This window comes from Macrobrachium rosenbergii, chromosome 8 (assembly GCF_040412425.1).
Source record: "Macrobrachium rosenbergii isolate ZJJX-2024 chromosome 8, ASM4041242v1, whole genome shotgun sequence".
Classification (NCBI taxonomy): domain Eukaryota; kingdom Metazoa; phylum Arthropoda; class Malacostraca; order Decapoda; family Palaemonidae; genus Macrobrachium; species Macrobrachium rosenbergii.
In genome coordinates, this window is record NC_089748.1 from 35,682,173 (window position 1) to 35,707,517 (window position 25,345).

The 25,345-nt window shown below is 38.2% G+C and overlaps 1 protein-coding gene across 6 annotated transcripts in view; it reads right to left on the bottom strand.

The window, feature by feature from the left end:
* sky (GTPase-activating protein skywalker) overlaps nucleotides 1-25,345 on the bottom strand; it is a 314,139-nt gene that overhangs the window by 280,158 nt on the left and 8,636 nt on the right. For 2 of the 6 annotated variants that reach the window (XM_067107477.1, XM_067107473.1), the window contains exon 1: nucleotides 16,255-16,370. The exons of 1 other annotated variant lie outside the window; for it this stretch is intronic. The gene's annotated coding sequence lies outside the window, so the exon portion shown is untranslated. Of the gene's footprint in view, nucleotides 1-16,254; nucleotides 16,531-25,345 lie in introns of those variants that run through there. 3 more of the 6 variants (XM_067107481.1, XM_067107474.1, XM_067107480.1) reach the window with 3 other exon arrangements.

Consider the following 25,345-nt stretch of genomic DNA (forward strand, 5'->3'; position numbering starts at 1 on the left):
TTAATGTTTATTATGCACAGAGAACTTGTGTAGAAACTAATAATTTGTTTTTCCATATACCAGCTATCAGAGAAGAATTCATCTGATGCCTTTTATTTTGTTCCCAAGGTGTGTTTTCTGGTGTGGGAATGACTATAGGCATTTATACATTTGGTAAATTTGTGGTGTATATTGTGTGAAAGAGAGAGAGAGAGAGAGAGAGAGAGAGAGAGAGAGAGAGAGAGAGAGAGAGAGAGAGAGAGAGAGAGAGAGAGAGAAATAATAGTAATTCCTTTATTCCACTTCATAGTTACAGTTGGTACAAATTCTACAATGCACTGCAGAATGATATAAATGAAATGCAGGTACTAGAAATTATGAAAATTGTTTTTGGTGACACAAACACAAAAATTGGTGGGAACAATGAAAACATGGAGGATGACATGGACATGGAAGGATTGGGAAAGATTGCAAACAAAAATGGGGGGGTGCACTTTATTAGTCTTTGCGATACAAACAATCTTGCAACGGGAGGCATTCTCTTCCAACGCAGGGACATCCAAAAATACACTGCTTGGGAATGCTACAAGTTACATGGAAGTAGATGTTGGCAGCGATCACCTACTTATCACTGCTCTATTAAAGCTAAAAGATAAAGCACCTAACACAAAGTTGACAAAGTATATAGTTTAATTCAGTAAAGCTAGAAGACAAACACCGAAAGGTTTCTGCAACTGAATGTCAAAATGGATTTGCATTTCCGAAAACTGTATCTGAGGAGGCGCAGACAATCAGTGAAGACTGAGCTAACATCTGAAATGGGCATCAATCTGCTGGAAAAGAAGTACACAGGGTATGGGGTAGCAAGAGAAAGAAGCAAAGATTAACTGTAGGTACTCAAATTTACAAAGCAAAGTAAAATGAAGAAAATATTTGGAAAACTGGTGAGTGATGCTGAAAAAGCTATATACTCAGGGAATGACTTGGGCGTTAGGTCAGCCCACATAATTATCAAAGAAATATCCACATGTGAAAAGAAGAAGAGGAAAATACCTGTCAAAAGGAGATAATTAACACATAAGAGGGGGTTAACTTGGTTGATACACTAAAGGTAAAGAAGACATGAATGTACTAATGAATTAACTGATGATTTTTGAAGTGGAATCGGCAACATAAAAACATAGGTGATAGAAAGCACCAGGCTATGATGGAATTACTGGAGAGAAGATTTTATCTGAAAATGGAAAACATCTCACATACTAACTAAAGTGTTTTGTAGAATATGATGGAATGAGGACGCTAAGCCTGGTGACTCAAATCTGAATATGTCAGCAAAAGTACATAAGAACAGTGACCTGGAAAAGTGGTACCAATAGAGGCACTGCACCTACATCCATTGTGATGACAGATTCAGCACACTTGTTCCAAAAATGCTGCAGAAAGATACTGATGCTTAGAGATAAACAAGCTGGTTTTATAAAAAGCAGGAATTGCACAGATCAAGTATTTGTGTTGATTAAAATGCATTTGATTGTGTACACAAATCAATAGTATGAAAAGTCTTGCATCAGTATCGTAACCCTTTTGTGTAAAGCTAATTTAAATTACTCATGAATAAAGTAAATACAAAGTCCATGTTGGGATGTATTCCCACCACTTATGTAAAGCTAACTAAAATAATGAATGAACAAAGTACATCAAAATCAATGTTGATAGAGTGAATTTGCAGTATATCTTATAAGGTTAAAAGGGGTTAGGAGATGGAAGAGAATGTGTTGACTGCAGTATTTATAGAAACCTGGAACAAGCAAATGTCACAATATATACAAAGCTTGCTTGAAGGAATGCATCATATATGCAGAGAAATTGAACTCATCAGAAATCTAAGAAAAACATGTAATACGGACAAAAAAATGCATGAAGGGATGAAATATAAGTAAACAGAGAAGAATAATAAGGCTGAATCTGAAAAATATTTAGGAGCAATGACATCCAACATACAAAAGATTAAAAAAAGGCACATCAAACATGAGCAGTTTGAGTAAGATCTGTAGATCAAAAACTGAAATTCCATTAGAATGTAAGACTATACATCCATTAGTCTGGCTCGATCTCCACAGCTAAATAAACATTGCATGACATTGAAAATATATCTGAAAGATTTTATTTATATGAGGATGAAGCTTTTAGATGAATACTGGGAGTCAGATGGCAGGCTGACGACATTACGATGAACGAGAGATGAGAAGACTGTTTGGACAAGCCCTTCGCTCCATCCCCAGGGGAATAGTAAGTGACATTGTCACCTGGGCTCCTTTGGGCACCACAAAAGTTGGATAACACGAACCTACTTGGATGAGAACTATGTGACTGTAAAGATAATGGAGACAGAATTCCACAACGGTTATTTGCACTGCATAGAGTTGGAGGGAATGATGACAAAATTGCCAATGTACAAAAAAATTAGTACATTGGCAAAATTTTCCGCATCAAATTATTAATCTAAAAAAAAGTTTTAAGATTACTCTAAAAATGTTGTATAGTCATTGTCAGCAGAATCCCACACTTTGAGATTTACATATCAATTAGAATATTCCCAAGATTGTCATCTTCAATAAGCTTAGCTCAATAGGGAACCTTCATTATCCTCACTAGTCCTAGTCTCTTACTGTTAGCACATGCTATTAATCTTATAAAGTTTCAGCATTCTTATGTAGATGAACCATCCCAGTAATATTTCATACTATTTCCTTCCCGGTTAAACAGCGGAGCTGTCTCACTGAAGCTGCTACGGACAATTAACCATAATGTTAAGAGACCCTGTGATGTTACTACTGTGTAAGAGAGCTGTGCTAATGTTCCAACCATAACACATATTGAGTGGAAAGACCTTTTCCCATATTTAATCCCAAAAAGAGAAAAGCTGATAGAGAAATATCTATGATGATGATGAATTATTGACATTATTTACTTTCACTTAAACATTTACCTCTTTCCTTCTTGCAAAATTGTTGTTCTTCTAACATACAGGAACCCCTGGTTCTCAAAAGGTTAAACCAATAGCCTCTGACTTGTCCTATAAACATTAAATCCCCTATCTATAATAATATTAGTAATGGTGTTACGATAATTTTTAAGCATTTTCATTTCACCACAACCTGCCAATCACATACTGTACCTGCATAAAGTACTGGGTCACATCCACAAGACTAAAAACGGAAGAGGGACAAGTGCCAATGTCAACACCTCTCTGAGTTATCAGAGCTTTGGTGTCCCATTCATAAATATACCCGAGTCCACCTGGGATCCCATGTGCATCAACAAACACTTTGGGGCATTAGGCTTAAGCAAATGTACTGTTGTAATGAAACGCACCAAGCGTCCATAGCACAAAACTAACTTTTTCACACAAACCCATCAACCATTCTATGAGTTTCCTCCTGTACCCCAATAATTTCACAGGTTCAATTTAAACCTACACAAAATTTGAGGTGAATGACATAAATATCTGGGATCCCGGGAAACCCATGCATCATTATATTACCATGCTTCTGTCTTTTAAACAAATGAGAGAGTCTGGGGGACATTTTACAAAAGCAGATTTATATGAAAACACCAGTTTGCGTTGTGAAAGCCCAATCTCCATACATACAAACTTCTTATTTTACTTATGCATCAATATCCAACTCACAACCCCTGCAGCAGTGATAATGCTATGTGAGCCCTTCCTCCCCCAAGGAAGTGTTCACTGTCTCACCAGCTACACTTCTTATCAGCTCAGGTAAACGGTAGCAGCATAAGCTGATCAGAACTGCTGGGACTTTGGTATTCAGAGTAAAACTATACTTAAATAAGTTTTGTTCCTTGAAGAAAAATCTGTTAATGCTTTTGCTCTCTTGAGTATTTCCATTCTTGGTACATAATTGTATCTCCAGTGAACTCAACCAATAACAGGGGCTAGGAGAGTATTACAGTAATATGACATTACTATTACCATATACTTGTACTTTTAATGGGATTCTCCTGTGCTTTCCAGGAGATATTCCCCTGACTGCAAAATTAAGATAAGCACTGTAATTGCTGAAGTAACTCTCAACCTCGAGGTAAATGGTTACAGGTGGCGCAGTTAGGAGTTGACTTTGCCTCCTACTAATAAGCTCAGCTGATCTGGTTGCAAAATAGGATGATTCTAAAGTGAAAATTGTTGTTTGGTTCCTATCTGCTATGGACCTTATACTATCAAAATACACACTGGTTGGAACTGGTAAACAATAAGCACATAATAAATGCAGGCACACATGACCTATCTCCCCACACATATAATAGCTATATCAGTCATGTACCGAGATCAGACGAATAACATTCCATGAATCTAAAATACTGACAACTGACTGATCTTTCCATTAACAGTAATACATTACTTCAAATGAAGTGATGAACTGAAAACTCCTGTGTCCACTAGTCTTTTGAATTGTGAAGTCCTACTTTATGAGAGAAATTTATCGAATACAACCTTCGGATGGCCATGTTCAATTGGGCTACTGTATAGAAAGCAGTTGTCGTCCATGCTAACATAATCTCAAAAGCAGTTACTGAAGATTTTAAGGGTTTTCTGATTTCAGATTTTGATGTGCTATTCCAAGATACTGACAGCTATTCAATGACATATCTATCACTGCTTGATTGCAGGAAGAAATAAGAGACCCCTAGCTATCAAATGCTATTGGAGGAGGAAAAAGTTTCATCGACGTTCCTTCCTAAGCTCTCATATGTCCATCTGTTTGTGTACAAAAACATTAGGTGGGCAGAGTATTCAATAAATGAAGATTTCAAAGTGTACTACTCTACAATGTGGAAATTCACGGGCACAACTGCATATCTGCCATTAATATCCAGCGGCCCGACAACTTTTGACTCCTTCTTTTGGCTAGGGAGCCGTAAGAAGCCGGCACTCAAGACTCCTTATGATGCCAAAGCCTCTGTCCAACTCAACATAATGATTTCTCCTCAACCTGAGCCCTAAGACTCAAGCTCATCCTGTAGACCCCTTTCCTACATCTGGCCCCTCAGAACCCTGAGTTGTATAGGTTGCCGGGAGGACCTGAGGGTCTCCCATTGTAAAACTATGAAGGAAGTGATATCAATAGTAAAGTGTCAACAACAAGGAATCAGTGTTTTCACTGTTTGGAATGGTATGGCACATAAGGGCAAAGCGCAGGTACCGGGGCAAATGGCAATTCATACCCAACATTCCTTGTATCTCACTTATGCAGCATTCCATTCAGCAAATGTATAGCATCTGCTAAGTTTGAAATGCTATATCATCTCCTCTCATATCCACAAATTCTTGAGATTTCAGGTAATCTGCTTGATCTTTGCGTAAGACAGTGAGAAATCAATTAACATAGCACCTGTCTTTCAAATAAAATTGATTTTTTCAATATTGTACATACCCATTACTTTAATATAATTTATGCACCGCGCATAAATCTCAGACATGTTATCCCAAGACCAGATGGCTTCTTTAAGTTGGTGCAAGCACCTTCAGAGCCTTGCATCCCCAGTAGTTAAGTCAATCCTTTGTGCATAGCCAAATCCAGTTGCAACAGAGCTGAAATATCAAGAAGTGTGCAATTGTGAAGTAAAAGTTTATACTGAAAAAATACATTTTGTTTTAAAAAAACTATATACTGTATTTGTTTCATCACAAATCCACTGCTTAACATATTCTAAATACCAGGTCTTAGAGGAGGTGCACTGGACTGTGATGCTCGGGAGGTGAAACGAACCTCTAGCAACTTGGAAGATTCTGGAAAAATGTGTGCGAAAGAAACCCAAGCCTCCCAGAAGAACTAGGGTCAAGAATTGAACTGGAACGCTGTTTAAAGTCTTAAAGAATATAAGGATGGGTGTAGGAGTCCAGACAACGGCCACACTAAATCCTTGACAAGGAGCTAGATGTCACTGATAAGAAAATGAGAATGATTAATATAGAAAACATCACCTAAGTCCGATAAATAATTAGACCGAAAGACACAGAGAAGAACAACCTTACAAGCTCTCATGGAAGAAACAGTCTTATGCCTGAGGTACCAGGCCCAAAGTTGAGTCAACTTCAAGACATTAAAAGTGGCATGGGAAATATAATCATCAACGATGATGTAATGTGAAACTAAAAGTCTGGCTGAGCCACAAGAAAAGAAGTTTTTGAGACCCACATTGAGTTAAGGCTGGATGAAACAGGAAGAGCCTCTCTCTGGGAAACAGGAAGAGCCTCTCTGGGTGAAAGGTGATGAAATACATTGCTCAACCAGTGTAGATCCAAGATGATCTGACCCTTTGCAATAAAATGTCAACAGAAAGCCTAGAAGTCTCCTGGCTGTTTGAAGCATAGAGAAATGACAACCTATATTCTGTCAAACAGTCTAAGATCTCTAGGGTGGGACAAACAAGGAATTCCCCAGTTGACAAATGTCTCACTGTTAAAAGTATGGGCTTAGAAAAGCCTATTCAAGTGACAGTTTTCTAAACTGTAGCCATGAGTTGAAAACTGAAATTAAAAATGCATTTGACTTTAGATAATTTTACTGGAAACCTAATTGTTTTCATAAAATCAAAATGATTTGACAAAATCACTGACCTCCACTGCCAACCTGTTTCTATGACACGTGGTTGGCACAGGGCATCTAAGTGAGCTACCATTGTGTTAGGGCAATATAGAAAGCCAATGCAGAAACTACAGTAACTGTCAGGTCTCAGGCAAAACCATAAAAAGGGGATTAACGTTAAGGGATAGATATAAATGGCTAAGTAGACGTGCCTGTGCTGTGTTTTCTATTTGACCACACCCTAGCAATCTTAAGAGTGTGTGACTATAAAAATTTCTGAGAAAAGTACTACGGAATCTTAATGCTAAAAGAAGCTCCAGTTGAAGGGGTAGCACACTACTAGATCTGTTGGAGTCAAAGGGGTTTTATATGAAGTTCCTTTTATTGAAGAGGCCCCAGAAATGAAGCAATCAACAGTTATGAATGCTTTGCTGCCCTAAAGTCCTTATTGGGTTACCAAGCTACACCATTTTAGAAAAACTCATAAATGACGAAGCCCTCTGCTAACTGTTGCACCTGCAATTCTAAAAGGAAAATTGGTCAAACAGTGAGGCAAACACCACTTCCTGAAGAGGGAATCCACAATAAAAGAAGGGCTACTGTATCAAACTTTTCAGGTAGCTGTTAAATGAGAGGATTGTTGTTTTGACAGAGGGACCTGGACTTTCTGAGTGCCACTCAGAGATTCTCTTATAAAGGAAAAATCTGTTACCCCCAAGATTATGGTTCTTAAAACTGTGAGACCTTGAAGCTGAACAGTTAGGACTTAAAGATGCATGAACTCTAAGGAGAAGTCATGAATTCCTTCAAAACACAGTCGTATTCAACGATTAAAACTGATATGCTGCTGAGGTCACCCAACCATCACAGAACAATACTAGTGAAATTTAGAAGAGTTATGGAAAGATCATAAGGAATGGAAGAAGAGTGAAAGACCGAAAGCAACGCAGCTGGGGCTAAAGGAACAATGCAAAGCTTTTTTAAACTGCTTATAATTTTCCATACGAGAAATACTATGGAGGTGTCCCTCTACAGAGAAAAGAGCAGTTGTGCACAATTTTAAGCTTAGCATAAAAATAGCATACAGGAATAATTATATCCAAGGATCACTTGTCCATTACAGACAGTTGCACACAATTTTAAGCTTAGCATAAAAATAGCATTAGGAATAATTACATCCAAGAATCGTTTGTCCATTACAAGACAAAGTTTTATGTAACCATGTCACACTCAGGCAATTAGGCAATAGTACACAACAACTTTGGTTAACTGCATGGACAAATAGGCATCCAGTAACCAAACAAACAAACAAAACAATTAAAAAGACGATAATACAACAGTAAAAAATGTACGTAAACTTATGAAACTGTATTCAATTGTAATAACATAATTTGATGACTGACTTCATTTGATGACAATATTATTACAGAGCACTGCATATACAGTATCAACTTCACTAAGATGAAGGATGGGTGAGGTAAGAAAAGGTCAACAAAGACCATTCACCACACCTTTCTAATACAGCAAAACCTGAGAAGTGGACGCTCCAGGTGGAACAATGACTCCCTCTGAAGGGACAAGTTCTAACCCACAAATATTACCACTGTGCTTCGTTTTAAGTTTGAAATCAGTTTTCAGTTTTTCCCACACCTATTACACATTAAGGCATAAGTACAATAAGAGGTTTGGGTTTTAAATCTGTCTCATTTCAAATAAGAGAATCAGTGTACTGTAATATCAGGCTAATGTAGAGGCTTATATATGTAAGGAATTGGCATAAGAAATCCTGGGTAGAGACAACACTAAATGAGTGGGCTTTCACTTCTTTCCCAGTGCGCTGCTTTATTTAAAAGTACAATATTCCCTAAGTACCTCTTTCACTGCTCTGGGAGCACAAGATCAGCAGCTGTCACAGCAATCAAGGACAGAACCCTTTTCTGCAAAAAGAACAAGCGTATGAGACTCATTATCACTTACAATAAAAATCCTTCCCTCTAGTCCAGGATACCTCTGTCCAAAGTGAACTATGCATTAGGTTTGGAAGAATTACAAGAAGAAAATATAGGCTGTACACGCACAGTACTAAAAAGTTATAAAAATCAAATCTGCTTTGTCAAATTTATTTCCAAATGTCTCCTACTCATGTAACATGATGTTATCTGATAAAATACAGAAACCAAGTGAAGGCTACAGCTCATAACAAAATTAACACCTTTGGGCAGTAAGGGAAGGAAACTAAATCTAGACCAACTTGAAAATACAATGCTATTCATTTCATACACAGGGTACAGTATGCACTGAGCAGCAACACTCTCAGATAACAACGCGGCTAAATTTCACATTGCAATTCTTGCATACTGGTTTCAATCCAACTAGTGGTGGTTTACAGGCTCATGCAAAGCTGTGTTGCATACACCCACATATGATTATAGCCCACGGCCCTAAGTCACGCAAGTACAGTACAGTACCGTCACTTGTTATTCACCCAAAGAAGGACAAATGTATCAGTTGGAACTGGCATCCCATATACGATAAAAATCATGTCATATTAGTACCTAGTTGCCATAATCATCATCATAAACATTTTTCAAGTCAGCTTTTCCACTTATGGGGTTAGAGTTGGATTATAGTCATATAGCCTAACTAAGTGAACCAACGAAGTCAGTCAAAAAGAGGGGCCCCAATCGCCTTACACTGTTGACATGTTTCCGTTTCTCAAAAGAAACTCGCAGATTATGGATACCCTGTCCTTCGATCTTGATCTGTTAAAGTCCTCTGTGGCATTTTCTCGTTTTCTTTTTCTTATAGATAGCAAAATTAAAGTTGACTCTTCTTTTGAAAACAGTAAATTATTATCGGATATGAAGATACTGTATGTGAGCAAAAATTAACTCAAACTTGAATAATAATTAATTCCAATTAACACTCTCTTCCCTTTAGGTAATAATAATATTAAGTCATGTAATTCATAATTTTGGACTTTTCTTCATGTAAGTTACATTTTTTCTTTGTTTGTAATGGTCATTGTTTTTTTTTCTTTTGGGGGAGGGGGGATTTTCTTCTTATATTTTCCATATTACCAAAGTTTGTCTTGACAGTAAAGTACGCATGTCCTTTAATGAAAAGGATTAACCTGGGGCTACTGCTCCAAAGGTATACAGTATGTAGTCCTCGTTACGCAAGTCGATAGAGTTATGGGCTAGCACTCGCTAGGCCCGAGTTAGAGTCTCCGGCCAGCTGAATGAAGAATTAGAAGAATTTATTTCTGGTGATAGAAATTCATTTCTCGCTATAATGTGGTTCGGATTCCACAATAAGCTGTAGGTCCCGCTGCTAAGTAACCAACTGGTTCTTAGCCACGTAAAATAAGTCTGATCCTTCGGGCCAGCCCTAGGAGAGCTTTAAATCAGCTCAGTGGTCTGGTAAAACTAAGGTATACTTTTTATACAGTATGTGTTTTCCTCCTCACCATCCCCTAAGGGTAAGTGCAGATTTGACAACACATGAGGAAACCATGTGTCATATTGTTTTAATTGATATTTTCACTGCGACTGAGAAGGACTGGGAAAAGGGAAATTCAACTGAAACAAGATGTCTGGATTTACGATGCAGAAAAAGTCTCAAAATTTGGTGTAGGCTACATGTTACAAACCAACCTCATATTTTACTTTAGCTAATCTCATCAGACCACTTTAATATCCATAAAAGAATTACATGGACAGTGTTAGTCTAGCCTACCTACAACATTGCTGTTGAGGTGAAGGAACTACTGGAGTTACCATATTTCAGTGACAGACCGATGTACGGCAGTCCACAATTATTGGCGGGGTTCCGTTCCCAACGGAATAACAATAACCGAAAATCGCCAATAACTGAAAATCGGCGATAATAGAGACAATATCAGTGCAGATATCTGGTTATCGGCGCTGATAACATGGATCAGCACTGCTGTTAAGTGGGGAAGTGGGAGATCGCACTGGCAATAACCAGTTACCGTTGTCGAGACCGTAAAACTGGATTGCCAGTAACCTGGGACTACCTGTACTGAAAAGTATATCATCAAGTATGATACCATATGATAAAAAAAGCTGTGCCTGGTGGCACACTGATCTCATATACTGCAGGCAGGTTCCAGCCCTTGTTTCATTATAAATGTACATCAGTACTACTGGTCTGCCATATCAGAATAAACAGCCTTTCAAGAATTTGGTTAGTTGACATTTGCACCACAAAGATGGCTGCAGCACCGAGTACGTTTGGGCAGTCGCCTCGATACTGGACCAGCCAAAACAAAGGTTAAAATCAGCGAGTGAGACATTTCTTCCCTTTAATACCGAAGAACTGAATTAGGAAAAGGAGACACCCCTCATTTTAAAAAAACTTAGCACTCGTAAATTATATAACAAATCCAAAATGTAAATAACTGATTGTAAATAAAATATTGCATATTTTGAATGCTTAAAAAGTTCAATAAAACACCCCTTCAAGACTGAACCAGTTTGAGGAAAAGTCATTATTACAAAACAGTACAGTATTATTCCAAATAAGGCCAATAACTTGCAAACCAAGATTCCTCCAAATGTAATGAAAAAAAAAAAAAAAAAAAGAGATAATTCTGAATGCAAAACATTGCAGTAAGTGATTAAAAAAATTAAAATGGGGTATGGCATATTGCAGTGCTGTTTGTTAAGCTTCAAAACATATGCACCAGGAGTGTTTCACAGCATTGCAGGTAATGTATAGAGAGATGTGACTCAGTAATCTTTAGATTAAACTGTAGTAATCTTTAGATTAAACTGTACTTTGCAATAATAGTAAGGGGATAAACAGAGCTCCTGTGCTAGGCAGTGTAAGACTATGGCACAAAAACAGATTGTAGATGATGATGCTCTGCAAAGTGAGTAGCACTCACTAACCAGAGAGGGTTCAGCACTAAAACCAGCATTTTCCCAATGAAACAGACCTCAGGGAAGATGGCAAAACAGCAAGTACTGGGTAGTTTTCAAACAATTTTATAAAAAAACCCTTTTATCATGCTGTGACTGAGTTTTCATGCACCATCCACTCCAGTTGGCAAGTCAAATTTATATACAATTGTAATTGAAGTTATTACCAATGACACTGGGTTAGGTACAATCAGTCTTCCTCTAAATGATCATTTAAAGATGATCTGCTTGACATTACAGAAAATTCTGTCATCACAGTCAATGTAAGGTAATCAATGACTCTTCAACTTTCATGATGTTCATTTTAGCTGTAATGGAATGGACCTACTTAGCAAGTTAGTGTAAAATATTCTAGAATGAAGGGTAAATTAAAATCATCAAAGGGTGAAATAGCCATGGATCATGAATTTTTATAGGGTTTCAGTCAATGACTTGTGGCAATGGCAGTCTGCCTGTGAGACCTGTGGTCAGGATCTTGCCTGCTGTGAATATATCATGTTTAAGAATATTCTTTATGCAATTTATAATTTTAATCATATTCAGTTTTATAAACTGTTACATTTTACTTCATGTTGCTACAGGCAGTCCCCCGTTAACGGCGGGGTTTCTGTTCCCAGGAGAGTGCCGCTGAGCAAAAATCGGCGATAACAGCATTGATAAACTGCTTAGTGGCATGGTTAACTGGATATCGGCACCAGAACCAGAGAGCGGTGGTGATAAACTGCTTCCCGATGCCAATAAACCGCTTACCGGCGCCGAAAATCACTCACCGGAGCCGAAAATCCAGTTAACAGCACTGCTAGACAAGAACCATAAAACTGAATCGCCATTAACTGATGCCCCGCTAAGTGGGGACTGCCAAATACCATAATTTTGTTGTTCTTTCATGTCAGAAAACAGGACTGGTGCTCACAGCCTAGGTGCAGGCTAATTATCTTTGATAATAACACAAATTGATTACACCTCACCATTCATAACTTGCTTGTTGGATAATCTAATCCTTGTGTTGTATAGAGTATATTTTCCAGTATAAATATTCTAGCAATTAATAATTTTAAACGGATATTTTACAGAATATATTACATGATACATTAGCCTAGCCTAGGCCAGTCATATCATTACTTTTTCCAAACAAATTATGTTTACCCCTGGACTACTGTAGCCTGTGTTGTACAACCTAAGATATTTTCAGTATTAATTTTTTGAGTTTCAGGTCACTTTAAATGAGATATTCTAAAAATGTTCTTCTATCAGTTGGTTAGCTAGGATAATAAAAACTGTCCAGGCCAGGCTGCTTTTGGGAGCTATGTGTTAAAATGATGCCATGTAAAATTTTGGGTAAAATATGATTAATTAACCCATGAGATGCTAGGGGGATGCCACTTAAGGCCAACGGCAGTATTATGCATTTGCAACTTCAGTAATGGAACCAATATTTTCTTGCTCATTTTTTAACTTATCACCTAATGTTATACATGGTTGTAATTGCCTTATGTCGCAGATTAATGATAAAAAATAATATATAAGATACTTTTAAAAACTTATATTTAAAACGAATATTTTTTGGAAAGAAAACAATTTTTCAAAAGCCACTTTTTAGTTTTGGAATGCTTCGTGCAGTATTTTTTGAGACAATTTCAAATTTTTTCATGACAATCTTACTCCTTAGCTATTCAAGAAACACCTATAAAAGTACAAAAAATATACAACAGTTATTAACTGGTTGAATGGGTGTATATGTGTGTGTATATTAACTATCCTATGCACACTAACTTTAAAACCAATATTACTGTCGTCACTGTCATTGTAATTATCTATCTCGATATCACTATTTGATGAAAATGAATAAGCATCATCATCAAAAGCCATTATCTCCAAATTTAACAAAATAAACAAGGATTTATAAAAATCTTCGGCCGTTGCTCAACTTCAGGATACAAAAGCATCCCTGGTCCCCCCCCCCCGCCCCCGGCTGATGGAAGGTTTACAATTTTGCTATTTTTATCCTATGATTAAGAGAAATCTGGCATCTTTTATGTTTAAGAGTGAGCTGAATGGCTGGTGAGACAGCTGACGTCACTCAAACAGAGCTAAGGGGAGGAACTAAATTTACCGCGATATTTGAAAATAAAGGATCAATAATATCGACGCCGTCCTTACGCAGCATATAAAGCGTCGATTTTAGCGACGCGCTGCACCTTGTGGGTTAAAGAATCATACTACAATATAACACTGATAGTACTTATGAGTGCAACCTGGAAACTTGGAAAGGCTAAGTCATTTTTGGGTTAGGCTAGCCTAGTTGTCATACTCTTCAATGAACAGACCTCAGAGATGGAAAATTTGCCTTATTTCTGCTAAGAAAATGTTATAATGCTACAGTACAGTATAACAGGGTGCAAGTGTAAGATGTAAGTCTCATATTAGTTTAACAAAAGAAAGAGTTACAAGAATAGTAACGATTTCTATAAAAATAACCAGATATCAATACTGACTAACCAACCTAACATACCCTATCCTAACCTGACGTACTAAGGCCTGTACGTAGGGCTTTACAGGATGTCGATTTAGAATTTGGGTCACTTTGATACCAAATATTAACCTGACAACAAATTCCACCTATCACCCTGAGTCGGTACCGGAATCATTGACTGCACTGACCAGACTAATTGCCAGGGGTCCAGAAACACCCAAATTTTAATGCAAACTGGCATCTTCCTAAACTCTAAAGATATATGTGCAAAGGAAATGCAAACCATATATTTATCCTTATGGGCGCATGGGCTCTCTCCCCTGTACCCGATCCATAAACTCATCCCTGCTGTGCAGGACTCAAAGTCTCAAGTCAGGTTAGGTGAGATTACTGCATACGCCTGTTTTAAGAAGCCAACGTACATGTATGTGTCACGTGGCCTAGCCTGAAGTGAGTTTTGGTTGTTTCGGCCTGAAGTCATTTAGGCCAGAAACACGTTTGCGTGCAAAATGGGCGCCGTGTTTAGTACCACCCCTTGGGAATGTACGTAAAACATAAAATAATGACAGTAAATACCATAAACAACATCTTACGCATCTTGATCCTACTGCCTACATGATTTACGGCCGAAACGACTGGGACCACCTCAAGCCACCCTTTGAAGCTTCAATAGTAAAAAATTTTTTTTCGTAGGGTCAAAGGAAAATGAGTAGTAAGCAGTTGGAGGGGTAACGACTTACCAGGGGGCAGGAGAGCAAAGCCCTCTTTGGCCAGGTACGGGCACAACGGCCGAGGTCAAGTTGGGTAAAGGCAAGTTAGGTGGTATTCCCCTTGAAATGCCCACTACATGGCCTACCTCTATTTATTTCTGTATGGGGCTAGCCTAGGTAAAAGTTCGTTTATGGTCCGAACTCCAGTTCCACATGAGGGCTAGTACTAAACACGGCAAAGCAGCGATTCACCTACACTTTTTCGCCATGTTTGGTACTAGCCCCTGGGGGTCAAATGTATTTTGCCGTGTTTAGTACTAGCCCCTGGGGTATCAAATGTCCGTTCAAATGTTCTAATTGTATTTTGCAAAACTGAAACTTAGAAAAATCCTCAATTATTTATGTGATTTTTATTTTTTATTGTGATGAATATTAGTTTGCAAGAAGAATTATTTCACTTATGGACATTAATTTTTCAACATAAAATATAGGTTTTTCATACAGTATATCATTTGCGGGGAAGGATAAGTATTCATTTGGGATGGAAATAAACCTCAAAATCATTCAAATCACATCATAATACAACAGAAAAACCTATATTTTATGTTGAAAGTTTAATGTCCATAAGTAAAATAATACCGCAAGAACTACTTATATGAGATATTTTTATTAATTTTTTATGATTTGGAAGATACGGAAAAAAAAAACAGAGTTGGGATCTTCGGACCGGAAACGAACATTACCCATTCCTTGCGTCAGGAATTAACCATAAACACCAGTTTAATCTCCTCCCTGTTTAAATAGATCTATAGAACTTCTATAACTTCCTTACAAAAACGACCACGTAAAAAAAAAAAGTCTGACGACCTAGACCTAGTCTTTACAAATCCAGATAGGCCTAGAGACCCAGGGTAAGCCTGGGCATTCCTAACGTCAGGAACTAACCAAAGGGCATGTCTACCTTCCTCCCTGTTTAAATAGATCTATATAACTTCTATAACACCCTTAAAACAACGACCAAGTAAAAAAAAAAAGTCTGACGACCTAGTCCTAGTCTTTACAAGTCCCGATAGGCCTAGAGACCCAGGGTATGCCTGGGCATTCCTACCGTCAGGAATTAACCAAAGGACAAGTCTAAGTTCCTCCCTGTTTAAATAGATCTATATAACTTCCATAACACCCTTAAAACAAAGACCACATAAAAAAAAAAGTCTGACGACCTAGACCTAGTCTTTACAAGTCCACATAGGCCTAGAGACCCAGGGTACGCCTGGGCATTCCTGGCGCCTAGGAATGAACCAAAGGGCATGTCTAACATCCTCCTTCCCTAATCCGAGAGTCAAACCAGTCCCTTAGAAGGGCTGCCAAGGGCAGGCCACAATAAACAGTCCTCTCGGCGCAGCCCCCGTTTAGCAGTCAATCTCCCTCGGCCTTATTTCAAGTCCGGGCTCCTCCAGTCCCTTGCCTCTTAAAGGGACTGGAACGCCGCAAGTCCGAAGTCCGGCGATAAAAAACGATAAGCAATCGCTGCTACTCACCTTCTCCGGGGCTTCTTATTATAGATTGTGTGTGTTATCGCGCCGTGCCACAGGGGAGGTTTTTTTTCTTAGCACAAAAACAAACAGGTAAAAAAAAAAGGGCCCCAGATGTAAACAAAGACTCCGGTGCAAGGAACGTGTTTACGCCGGTGGGGTTCTCTGCCATGGAAGTTTTATGATAAATTAATGCCCAAATGCCCGATAATTTCGCCCCTATTGTCGTCTGAATTTTACTAGGATGTCGTCTTTCACTTATTCATTATCAGTTATATCATTGATTTATGTGTTTCATCTTCATTGCGGCGCTGAATTTCATATCGTTAATTTATATATTTCACCTTCATTTGCGGCGCTGAATTTCATATTTAATTTATATATTTCATCTTCATTGCGGCGCTGAATTTCATTTCATTAATTTATATATTTCACCTTCATTTCGGCGCTGAATTTCATATAATTAATTTATATATTTTATCTTCATTGTGGCGCTGAATTTCATGTCGTTGATTTATATATTTCATCTTCATTACGGCGCTGAATATCATATCGTTAATTTATATATTTCACCTTCATTACGGAGCTGAATTTTATATCATTTTAGTTTATATACTTCACCTTCACTACGGAGCTGAATTTCATATAATTTATTTATATATTTCACCTTCATTACGGGGGCAGAATTTCATATAATTAATTTATATATTTCACCTTCATTACGGAGCTGAATAAGACCTCAATTTCATAATCAATCAATCAATCAATCACAGCCCCGTTAATATACATCGTATGCCATATTAACATCAAACGAAATTACGCAAAAGAAATTATCATTATTATAATGTTCGTTTACGGTTCGAATATCCCTACCCGTTTTTTTTATTGTCTCTTTCGAATGTTCATTAAAAATGAAAAACAAAATATTCTTTATATACATAATTCTTGCAAGCTAATGTTTATATCAATAAAAATAATATATATTTAAATAATTGAGGATTTTTTCTAAGTTTCAGTTTTGCGAAATGCACTTAGGAATGTTTCAAAGGACATTTTTGATCCCCTAGTGCCTAGTACTAAACACATCTAAGTATATTTGACCCACCCAGGGGCTAGTAATGGAGACGGTGAAACAGTGTAGATGAATCACTGTTTCGTCGTGTTTAGTACTAGCCCTCATGTGGAATTGGAGTTCGGACCGGAAACGAACTTTTACCCCATAAATTTTCCCACTGTCAGCCATACTAACGTAAAAGGAATGGCTATTTTTCGGAAGACTCCAGCCACCTCCCACATTATAATTTATATTTTTTTCTTGGGTAAAACACATCCAAAAAAATTTCTTCTCAACACACAACCTTCGCAAAAGCTTAATAACAGAGAAAAATAATTAATCAAATCACGACTTATAAGGTAAGTCGATACCGGCCCCCAATTTTACCCAGTAACCCTAGGTTACGTTAGGTTGGTACTTTTAGGTTCTTTTAGTACCCTGTCATTTCCTAACCATTTTTGCATGAAAAACTCAAAATGGTTTTTCATGCAAAAATGGCTAGCAGTTGTCTTCCGAAATAGCTGGCTGGAGAGAAAAATTACCAAAATTATCATTATTATGAAGTACAATCGCCATCTACTATTTATGTGTATATCAGTTGCTTTTGATTAATGTTCATTGTCCCGAGCCGAAAGATGGATTCGCTTTGGCTGTTTTTTGTTAAAATTCCTAAAACGTCGAAATATGTCAAAATCAAAGAGGCTGAGAAAACAAAACTGCATGGGAAGTACTCTTTTGCCAACAGTTACTGTATATCTTTCTCCTAATATCAAATAAATGTACGTTTTATATATCAACACGGGAGAAACAAAATAAAGGCATTGGCTTATAGACTTGGGAGAATGTCATTTAGAAGGTTATGAGAAAAACCGGACTAGTTACTAATTATTTCCGTACCCACTTATGCGCTTTTTTCTAAGTCGGTAATAACTGAAGCAGACATCACTTCCGGACACACACACACACACACACACACACACACAAAATGAAGAAGCTAGTATGAAACCAAAGTACAAGAGGGAAGTGGCTTAAAGCTTCAAAAAGTTTCAAATAGAACAATATTCAATTAGTCTTGTCTATTAGAATCAATCTGAAGTTATTAATTTTCTCTAAGATATTATCTCACCACTTACCCAGTCAGGACTAATGATATATTAACGGACTACTGCAGATGAAATAAGACAATCAATTCCGGTTCTGCAAGATTATGTGACAAGTTCCTTCACTGTGGTCCAAGGGTATTTGCACGAGAGTCTGAGGGTTATGCCACTATAGAACCGACTGGCTAAACTGATATATTCATAACTAACGTGCTTAGCGAACCATAGGTCCCGTTCACGTGGTACGATTAGCCCGCAAGTTGAAAATCTTTAGGATAATTGCTTCGCACTCCTAAGCGTTCACAGACCTGATTATAAATTTTTAACTTTTAAAATTACTTTACGTAAAGTAACATTTTTTAAAGTTAAACCTATGTTAACTGAACTTGTGGTTTTATGACACTGACCTAGTCCTAGTGTAAGAGGATTCAGATTGTTTTAAATCTCTGACGCCTCTCCATGATAGAGAATATAACCTTTCGTAATCAGGTCATATGTATGCTCCTCTGCTAGCTTTGTGACGCAAAGAGTATATAAAATCTCTTCATTACACAATCTCACAGAGAGAGAGAGAGAGAGAGAGAGAGAGAGAGAGAGAGAGAGAGAGAGAGAGAGAGAGAGAGAGAGAGAGAGACCCGACTTTGCAGAGAAAACGTAACCAAAGAAAATAATGCTTGAAAGTTGTACATAGGACGGGACAATGAACTCATGCGCCATCTAGGGGGCGTTGCCATCATTTATACAGTTAGATCAAGAAATTTACGAAAATCACATCAAAAAAGGCTTCTACATAATGCATGCAACATTTTTCTCGAAGTTAATTTCCAACTGATGTTCAACAGGAGAGCGCTTAAAGGCGAGGAGGAGAGCGTGGGCGATGTCCTCTTAACCTCTGCTGTGGAGATCGATAGAGCGCTCAGGTACAGTTCGGAACGTTTCGCGACTTCTTGGGGACTTCCGCTGAGTAACTGTGAAACTGCAGCTTCTATGGCGATTTGTTTTAAGTTCTGTCACAGCTGGTAACGAGCAAGCTTGTCTAGCTTTAGTGAAAGGGGAAAATACACAATTTGCTAAGTAATCTGCAGTTCCTTGACATGAAAGGAAGCCTTCTGAATGACTAGGCTGCCCTAAAATGGAAAACTGCAGTATCTGTGAAATTTGCGAAACTGAGAAATGCCACCTATTGGGCTCATGAAACACTAATACACAAGTTACTGCAGTTTCAGAATGATTCCTCAATGCTTTATTAAGGGGGTCCCATTTGCAGTATTTGCAAAATCAGTAGTAAGGCAAGAGAAAACTGCAGTATGTACCATTTTCCTGTTTTGTATTTTTGCAGGTACTGCAATCTTCCATTTAGGGCAGCAGGGTTCCCTTGACATAGATTCATTTCTCTGATCGTGTTTCTCACTTACAAAGAAAACAATGTTTCATTAACAATCCAATTCATCGCTTTTCTGGAATACGAAAGTTTCTTTTAGAAGTCTTTTTATCTTTTCCTCCTCATTCTAACGTTAAGTTACTGAGCTAAAAACCAGAAAAAGTACCGCATGGACTATGTTGCACGTTCATACCGTTTTACAGAAACCTTACGCACTAAGGAGCAAACCTAGATCGTCTTCCTGAAGACGGTCAGTTCTACACGTTTAGCCTATTTTTACACTTATGCTAAAGAACGTGTTGGTATAAGGTTGTGTTGGGGGGGGGCGGTGACAGGTAGATGTGGGAGTGTGTAGGTATTTAAGGATACGTGAGGGAGTGGGCATTTGGTATGGGGGAATCCTTTTGGCATTCCCCTTTAAGGAATGTGGGCATTGTGAATATGTGAAACTATATGCGGGTGTAAAATGAGTATATATGTGTGGGACTGTGAGAGTCATTGTGTGGGGTTGTATGGTTGTGCTTGCGTGATAAAAGTGGGTAGAGATTACAAGAGAATCATTTATATTGAAAATGACTTTTCCATCTTGTTTGTAAACAGTCAGAGTGCCATTGCTCTTGGCTATGTTTTAAAGACATAAACTATTCAATATAGAAAGAAACCATCTGAAAAACTATCTTGGTTTCTCGTAACTAGACCGATGTTACATTATCGTCGCTAAATAAATCGTTGTAAATATGAGGCTGAACTATTCTACTATCGTTCCGAAGGCAATTTAAAGGCATTTTGTTAATGGGAGACGGGCAGGGCTAAATATTAATACGCTGAGAACTTCTAATATATTTGGAGTCCATCTGACCACGTCACTACGTCTTAGACGGGTGGTGCATTGCGAAACATTTAGACCTAAGTAATAAACGGTACTTATGTCCATTTTATAGTTCATCAGTGAATCAAGATGACGTCACATTTTCCTCTCGAAAAATGAGGTTCAGTTTGAAAAGAGATGTTGCCTTCACAGCATCAATCTTCATTATGGTGGTGTATTGGTAATGTCCGTTCGTGACTGAGATAAGGCTTAATGCTATTCGGTGAGCGTTACCTATTAGCTGGTATTACTCATTTATCAGTGCCATTACTGATTAATGACAGCATAGGTATATTGTCAATAACGGTGTTTCGTAAGGTAGGACCCTCCTTTCACGACCTAAGTTTTACTCCATAAAATTTACGATTTTTTACTTACAGCAAGAGAAATTCGATAATGCAGAAAAAGGTGCGGTTAAAAAAAATATGCATGCCTCTATGATATTGATAATGAAGTAGGTTTTTATACTTGTCAAAAAGTATTTATATAATATATATATATATATATATATATATATATATATATATATATATATATATATATATATATATATATATATATATATATATATATATATATATATATATATATATATATATATATATATATATATATATATATATATATATATATATATATATATATATATGAGGCTGAGATGAAAAGGAGAGGTTCCCTATTTTTTAAATATTCGTTTAAAGGTATACTGAAGTTTCCCCCCATTTTCGTTTATACTAACGTGTCCCCATTTTCGTTTGTGCTAACGTGTCCCCATTCTCGTTTATGCTAACGTTTCCCTATTCTCGTTTACGCTAACGTTTCCCCATTCTCGTTTATGCTAACGTTTCCCCATTCTCGTTTATGCTAACGTTTCCCCATTCTAGTTTACGCTAACGTTTCCCCATTCTCGTTTATGCTAACGTTTCCCATTCTCGTTTTTATGCTAACGTTTCCCATTCTCGTTAATGCTAACGTTTCCCATTCTCGTTTATACTAACGTTTCTCATTCTCGTTTATGCTAACGTTTCCCCATTCTCGTTTATGCTAACGTGTCCCCATTCTCGTTTATGCTAACGTGTCCCCCCATTCTCGTTTATGCTAACGTGTCCCCATTCTCGTTTATGCTAACGTGTCCCCATTCTCGTTTATGCTAACATGTCCCCATTCTCGTTTATGCTAACGTGTCCCCATTCTCGTTTACGCTAACGTGTCCCCATTCTCGTTGCTCCTTTTTCCTCTCTTTGCTTTTGTTTTTGTCTTCTAAACGAGAAAACTGAGAAAAACGAAAAACAAGACAATCGATTCACAAACCCTCGTCCCCACTGATATTCCCTGGAATTTCAACCATTAGTGTTTTAGTTTTATGAAAAGAAAGCCATTGTGCCGGCTTTGTCTGTTCGTCTGCACTTTTTCTGTCCACCCCTCATATCTTAAAAACTATTGAGGCTAGAGGGCTGCAAATTGGTATGTTGATCATCCACCCTCCAATCATCAAGCATACCAAATTGCAGCCCTCTAGCCTCATTAGTTTTTATTCTATTTAAGGTTAAAGTTAGCCGTGATCGTGCTTCTGGCAAAGCAACAACACAGGCCACCACGGCCGGCTGAGAGTTTCATGGGCAGCGGCTCAAACAGCATATTCCATATGTTTGTGTGACAAGTCTCGATATCGAACTTTATTTTTTTTATATATTTTATGTGAGCTGAGAAAATTATGGTTGCATGTTCACTATTATAATAATTAAACAAATAAATTCTTATTGATAAAACTTGAAATTGAACATACATAAAAATTTGGATACTGACAAGTATACATGTTACAGGCAGATAGCGAAACCAGGCATTTCACGAACTGCCTGAAATTTCAGGCAGATCGCAAAATGGACTTGGGGTTATTTGATCCCCCAGGGGCTAGTACTAAACAAGGTGAAATACATTTTAACCCCCAGGGGCTAGTACTAACCACGGCAAAATAAATTTGACCCCCAGGGGCTAGTACTAAACACGGTGAAATACATTTGACCCCAAAAGGGCTAGTACTAAACATGGCAAAATACATTTGACTCCCCAAGGGATAGTACTAAACATGGCAAAATACATTTGACCCCACAGAGGCTAGTACTAAACACAGCGAAACAGCACAGGTGAGTCACTCTTTCATCATGTTTAGTACTAGTCCCTGGGGGGATCAAATGTTCCCTAAGTACATTTCGCTATCTGCCTGAATTTAAGGCAGTTCGCAAAATGCCTGTATTTCCATCACTGGTTATGAACTTCTTGCAGCATTACCAATTAAAATCATATTTTGCACAATAACTATGCTTCAGTTATACCCTGTCGTAAAAAAGCGTCCCACTGAAATTTCGATGTTCAGTTGAACCACAAACTCATGTGTAGTAACTGTGGAGGTATACAAAATTTTGGAATATCCTGGCAAAAGTAGGTTTTAAATTTTCTCAATGGATCTTTGTGCTGCAACAATTGTTAGGAGAGGGTTGAGGAAAGTAAGATGGAATAATGAGACTATGAACAGAGGTACAGTAAAACGAATGATAGGGGTTGCAGCTCGGGGCCAAAGGGACGCTGTAAAGAACCTTAATTGTACCATGGTGGGTGCACTGATGACACTACCCGACTACAGGATTTATATATATTATATATTTGTTCATATCTTTAACTATTTCTATTCATCTCTCATTTGTTTACCTTTTATGTTTTAGTTTTCTACTTTTGATTATTCTTATTAGTTTAAATATTCCATTTACTGTTATTAGTACATTTTCTTATAGCTAATTTCATTTATATGTAATTATGTTTAGTTCTGTTTTTCAGTATAGCTATATTTGTTTATATACTTTTTTATTCATGCATTCTCATGCCTCCATTCATGGTACCCGATAATTCCCTGGGGAAGAACCCCACACCAACCATGGAAGCCCCAGAATTCCCAGGGGGTGAACACCAGAGAAGGACCATGACCAAACCATGGAACCCTCCCAGAATTCCTTGAGGGTGAACCCCAGCAAAGAACCCCAACCGATGGTACCCTAAGAATTCCCTGGGAAGGACCCCAACTGAACCATGGCACCCAAGACTTCACTGGGGAAGGACCCTGACCAAACCAGAGTACCCAACAACTCCCCAGGAAAGGAGCCCGACCAAACCAGGGTACCACCTGATTCCCCTAGGGTGAACCTCAGGGAAGGACCCCAACCAAACCACGGCACCCCTGATTCCCCAGGGATGAACCCTGGGGAAAAACCAGACCAGGAAAGGAGCCCCACCAAACCAGGGTACCACCAGATTTCCCGAGGTTGAACCTCGGGGAATAACCCCAACCAAACCACAGCACTCCAGATTCCCCAGGGATGAACCCTGGGGAAAACCCTGATTCCCCAGGGCCTTGAACCCTGGGGAACGACCACAGTCTAACCATGGTTATTTAGATTTCCCAGGGATGAACCCTGGGGAAAGACCTCGGCAGAACCGAGGACATCGAAGGCAATTTCGCTCAGCTATCCGACAGGAAAAATAATCCTGAAAATATGAAAAGTAAAGTATTATGTAAATTTAAGGAAATCACTTACCGATTGCAACTTTGAAATATGTTTTAGGAAACTACTATTGTTTATCTAAAAGATGTATGAAATTATTTTTTACTTTCCTAAAAACTGTAGTTGTTAAAAGCATTTAAAATACATATTTCATGCACATCTTGCTGCCATTCTCATAAGCATTGTTCTTTGGGTCTCACATCCTTCCACTGAAGATCCGAGGAACTCTGAAGGTCTCCAAGATTCCTGATTGGAGACTCCTACAGTCTTCCTCTCTCTTGGGGTTCCTTGGAGTCACCTTCTGGCATTCCAGACTTCTTACAATGACCAAAAACATGAGTTTCTGTATTTGTTGAAAGCTGAACATAGAAGTCTGGAATGCCAGAAGGTGACTCAAGGAACCCCAGAGAGAGGAAGACGGCAGGAGTCTCCAGTCAGGAATCTTGAGACCTTCAGAGTTCTTCGGATCTTCAGTGGAAGGAGGTGAAACCCAAAGAACAATGCTTATGAGAATGGCAGAAAGATGTGCATGAAATATGTATTTTAAATCCTTTTTAACAACTACAGTTTTTAGAAAGTAAAAATAATTTCATACATCTTTTAGATAAACAATAGTAGTTTCCTAAAACATATGTCAAAGTTGCAATTGGTAACAGATTTTTAAATTTACATAATACTTTGCTTTTTGTATTTTCAGGATTATTTTTCCTGTCAGGCAGCTGAGCGAAATTGCCTTCGATGTCCTTGGTTCTGCTGAGGTCTTTCCCCGGGTTCATCCCTGGGAAATCTAAATAACCATGGTTAGATCTGTGGTCATTCCCCAGGGTTCAAGGCCCTGGGAATCAGGGTTTTCCCAGGGTTCATCCCTGGGGAATCTGGAGTGTTGTGGTTTGGTTGGGTTTTCCCCAGGGTTCATCCCTGGGGAATCTGGAGGGCTGTGGTTTGGTTGGGTTTTCCCCAGGGTTCATCCCTGGGGAATCTGGAGGGCTGTGGTTTGGTTGGGGTCCTTCCCCGAGGTTCACCCTCGGGGAATCTGGTGGTGACCAAGGGAATCTGGTGGTACCCTGCTTTGGTCGGGCCCCTTTCCTGGTGAGTTGTTGGGTACCATGGTTTGGTCAGGGTCCTTCCCCAGTGAAATCT